Genomic DNA, 5,000 nt, shown 5'->3' on the forward strand with positions numbered 1-5,000 from the left:
TGCGCGCGCATGTGTGTGTGTGTACGTGTGTGCATGCGTGTGTATGTGTGTGTATGTGTGTATATATGTGTATATATGTATATACATACAAACATACACATACATTTGTATATACAGGAATAATACAGACTGATTGAAGGATAGACATATATACATACACACACATGCATATGTCTGTGTGTATGTGTTTATTTGTGTGTCTGCGTGTATATATATATATATATATATATATATATATATATATACATATACGATTGTGTGTATGTACATGGTTTGCAAAGGCCATAAGCACACAAACCCTAACTCCTGGCCTAACCAACGCATAATCAGCATGCGCGCGCACTAACACACACACACACACATACACATGCACACACACATACATACATACACACACACACACATTCACACATGCACATAGAAGCGTGTCATAAACATACACAAAAGAAGAAAAAAAACAACACAAAATGGAGGGTGGCGGCGGGGAGGATATCTTAAAAAAAAATTGATAGATCAGCATGTCATGTTCAATACCATCATGACCACCACCAACAACTTCTCCACCATCACCGTAACCAGCACCAACATCGTTATCTCCCACCACTTTCGCTACCACCGCCACCACCACCACCAACACCACCACCAGCAACAGAAGTGGACGGATTGTGACCGCATCAATTCGCTAGCAGCATCATTATCAACAGCATCAGCAACATCATCATTATCAACAATATTGGAAACGCTGATATCAGTTTTTTTTTTCCTTCATTTTTTTTTTCTTCTTTTTTTTACCTGTAGCACAGGTAATCAACCAACCAACCATCAGTCAGAGCGAACACCCAGACAACCAGCGAGGAAGAAGGAAAAAGGAGGAGAAAGGAGAGGAAAGTGAGGAGGAGGAGGAAGAGGAAGAGGAAAGGGCATAGGAGGACTTTGTTTAGTAACGACCAGAGTGAGAGAACTGACGGACTTCGTGAATATCTCTGCCTGTTCAACTATCGCTTTGGACAACATCAACCATCTATCAATCTATCTATACATACATCCATCCATCCATCCGTCCGTCCATCTATCTATCTATCTATCTATCCATCCATCCATCCATCCGTCCATCTATCTATCTATCTATCTATCTACCTACCTATCTATCTATCTATCTATCTATCTATCTATCTATCTATCTATCTATCTATCTATCTACCTATCTATCTATCTATCTATCTATCTATCTACCTACCTATCTATCTATCTATCTATCTATCTATCTATCTATCTATCTATCTATCTATCTCTCTGTCTATCTATTTATCCATCCATCCATCTATCTATATAACTGTCTGTCTATCAATCTATCTGCATATCTGTCTATCCTTCTCTGTGCCATGGTGTCTGCTGTCTCCAACTCAAAGAGGTAAGTTCCAAATTTCTTCCTTTTTTTCAAACTGACCCTTTATTATTCTTTAATTTCCCTTTCATAACAGCCACCTCTGCTGCTGGTAAAAATCTTCCAACAAAATGCCAAAACTTGAAATGAAAATGGAATATACGGAAGACATAGATTCCACACAAGAATCAAATCAAAAAAAAGAAAACTATAAAGGGCTTATCTTTTACTTTGCGGAATTTGAACTCAGAACGTAAGAAACACCGCTAAGGATTTTGTTCATCGAGATAACGATTCTGCCAGTCCGCCACCGTACCATCTTGCGATTGTTACTATATTTTATTAGGGTGGCGAGCTGACAGAATCGTTAGCACTTTGGACCAAATGCTTAGCGGCATTTTCGTCCGTCCTTACGTTCTGAGTTCAAATTCCACCGAGGTCAACTTTGCTTTTCATCCTTTCGGGGGCGGATAAAATAAGTACCAGTTGAGCATTGGGGTCGATGTAATCGACTTAATCCCTGCCCCAAACCGGTTTGCCCCTGTACCAAAATTTGAAACAAATATTTAAAGTAGACTATGCTCAGTTTTGAATGTAGAACCCGGAGGATTTGAGACATTTGGTAAAAGGGGGTAATGCAGCTTGTATGCCATAAACCGGCACTCCGTCGGTTACGACGATGATGAGGGTCCCAGTTGATTCGATCAACGGAACAGCCTGTTCGTGCAAGTGGCTGAGTAATTCACAGACACGCGTACCCTTAATGTGGTTCAGCGTGACACAAAATGTTATGAGGCTGGCCCTTTGAAATACAAGTACTACACATTTTGGATTTTTTTCAGTTTTGCTGCCAATTTTCAATCTCTTTAATTTCTGTTCGAATTCATTTCATATTCGGTGTATTGATGTAGTTTTATATGCTAATCAATGCCATGAAATTCATTTTCGTTTTAAATTTTTAAAAAATTAAAAAAAGAATTATTAGCTTTTAAAGCTTGAAAATTTTGGCCAGTCGGAAGCCATAGACACATTCATGCCTGTTTCTATAGTAACAAGCCAAACATGAGAACTCTTTCGTCTGTGAGATAGCACGTGGTGACAAATATATTCTTTTCTACTCTAGGCACAAGGGCCAGAAAATTCTTTTCTATTCTAGGCACAAGGCCCGAAATTTTGGGGGAGGGGGCCCAGTCGATGAGGTCGACCCCAGTACGCAGCTGATACTTAATCTATCGATCCCGAAAGGATGAAAGGCAAAGTCGACCTCGGCGAAATTTGAACTCAGAACGTAAAGACAGATGAAATACTGCCAAGTATTTCGCCCGGTGTGCTAACCATTCTACCAGCTAACCGCCTTGTTTACAAATACATTCTACGCGGAAGCATGTAAATCGATGGTGCGTTCTGCTGCTTTTACCCTGGTCGAGAAATGTGCTAAAAATAACAGCCAAATAAGCTTTAAATCACGCACACACACACACACCAATGTTTTTTTTTGGGGGGGGGGGTTGCATAATTGCATGAATTTCCGAGTGTAGAATACAAATTCGCAAACATTTCCTGAAAATTCCAAAAAATAGAAAAGTTATGAGTAGTTATATGCCGTACATAGAGCAGAAGTTGATTTATTTACAGTTTCGTATTAATACACGTCACGCACAAAATGACAACTTCTAAATCCTGTTTTCTGATTGAGTGAAAATTATCAAACTTTAAACCTCTATAACTTTTTTTAGAAAGAAAAATTCTTGTAAAAGTGAAATATCTCCCGAGGTTCGACTTGGAAAACTATATTAATGTAGCAAATTTTAAAATTTTCAATAAACTTTGAAGTTTCGAATGTTGGCAGCCAAACTGAAAAGGTGCCTCATCTTTGTCAGTTGAGTAGACTGAAGTAACGGGAGATAAAGTGTCTTACAGACGGACTCATAGCATCGCCGGGAATCGAACTGACGACTTTACGATCGTGAGACAAATATCTTTAACCACTAAACTACGCGCCATAAAATACAATCACAACAGCAAGATGGTTACCAGCATTTTAGACTTTTCAAACCCCTTGGTGAAGAAAGAAAAACTGCATGGATGCAAATATCTAATTGGTCATTTCCTTAATTAAGAGGGGGAAAATACATGGAGTGGGGTGGGGAGAGGAAAGGATCCCATTTGGGGAAGGGTGAGAAAGATTTGTGAACCGTTTCGTCTGTGTTATTAAAAACAATTCTAATCCTTCTCAGAGGAGGGATTGTCGTATTTGACAGTCTTACCACTACTACTACTACTGCTGCTGCTGCTGCTGCTGTAGAATGTGAAACAAAGTGCCTTGCAGTATTTACTTACATTTCTTTAGGCTCTAGGTTCGAATCACGCTGAAAGTGATCTGTCTTCAATCCTTCTTGGGTCGGTAAAACAGATACACAGTCAAGCACTGGAGGCGATTATATTGCTTGTACTCTTTCTTTCCGGAATCGAACTCTTGTGCCTATGGTTTCCGTATGGCCACGTAACTTAGCGGTTCGGTAAAAGAGAGCCGAAAGTATAAGTACCACACTTTGAAAATAAGGAACCGGTTGTGTGTTGTTCGACTAAACTCTCCAAAGCTGTGCTCCAGCATGGTCGCTGTCCAATGGCTGAAACAAGCAAAAAATTAAAAAAAGATTATTATTATTATTATTATTATTATTATTATTATTATTATTATTAAGGCGACGAGCTGGCAGAATGCTTGGATTTTATTCCATCCAGTCAAATTTGAGCGCAACACCAGCCTCAGTCTTCAGAAATACACCATCCTCAGTCTTCGGAAATACACCAGCCCCAGTCTTCGGAAATACACCATCCTCAGTCTTCGGAAATACACCAGCCTCAGTCTTCGGAAATACACCAGCCTCAGTTGCTTTCTCATTTCCTTCTCCGTTATCTCGTTGAACTCTGGTACACCAAGGCATTTATATCATTCCGTTTCGATTTGTTTAATCAAGTCTCTATTCGGTAATTCTATTCCAGCCAGGGACTGTACCTTGTCTCTTTTTAGGTAGATTATTCTGCACTTCTTGAGTCCAAATTCCATTCTAATATCAGTAGTAAATCAGTGGACCGTGTTCACCAAGGAACTCACTTGTGTCTCATCTTTGAAATACAGTTTCAAGTCATCCATGAAGAGGAGATGGTTGATAGTTCGGGATTTTTCCTTTAGTTGGTACCCCAGATTCATTTTCCTAAGTACCAAGTTCAGAGATATCATGATCGCATGATTGTGGTTTCGGGTCGGTCCGAGTCTATAGTAAGGGATACTTGCACAAAGTACCACGCAATGGGACTGAAACCGGAACCATGTGGTTGGGAAGCACACTTCATACCACACAGGCACGCCTACTGTCGTTTTGTTTTAAACGCTCGTTCAACACTTTGCGCGCGCGTGCACATGAAAAGGAATATTCGACATTGTTCTAAGCTTCAGAAGCCTGGATATATAATATATATATATATATATATATATATATATATATAAATATATATATAATATATATATATATATATGCGTGACCTCGTTATACACGGATGTAAATAGTTGTGCAATAACTATCAATAAGCGTGCGTGTGCGTATGTGTGTGT

General features: G+C 39.3%; 1 protein-coding gene across 4 annotated transcripts in view; it reads left to right on the forward strand.

Annotated features, from left to right (window-relative positions):
- Positions 1-875: 875 nt before the first annotated feature.
- Positions 876-5,000, forward strand: part of LOC106878315 (WD repeat-containing protein 86) — a 43,987-nt gene continuing 39,862 nt past the window's right edge. The window contains exon 1 of one of the 4 annotated variants that reach the window (XM_052975939.1): positions 876-1,411. The gene's annotated coding sequence lies outside the window, so the exon portion shown is untranslated. The remainder of the gene's footprint in view (positions 1,412-5,000) is intronic. The other 3 variants (XM_014927505.2, XR_001410487.2, XM_014927504.2) reach the window with 3 other exon arrangements.

This window comes from Octopus bimaculoides, chromosome 23 (genome assembly GCF_001194135.2).
Source record: "Octopus bimaculoides isolate UCB-OBI-ISO-001 chromosome 23, ASM119413v2, whole genome shotgun sequence".
NCBI lineage: Eukaryota > Metazoa > Mollusca > Cephalopoda > Octopoda > Octopodidae > Octopus > Octopus bimaculoides.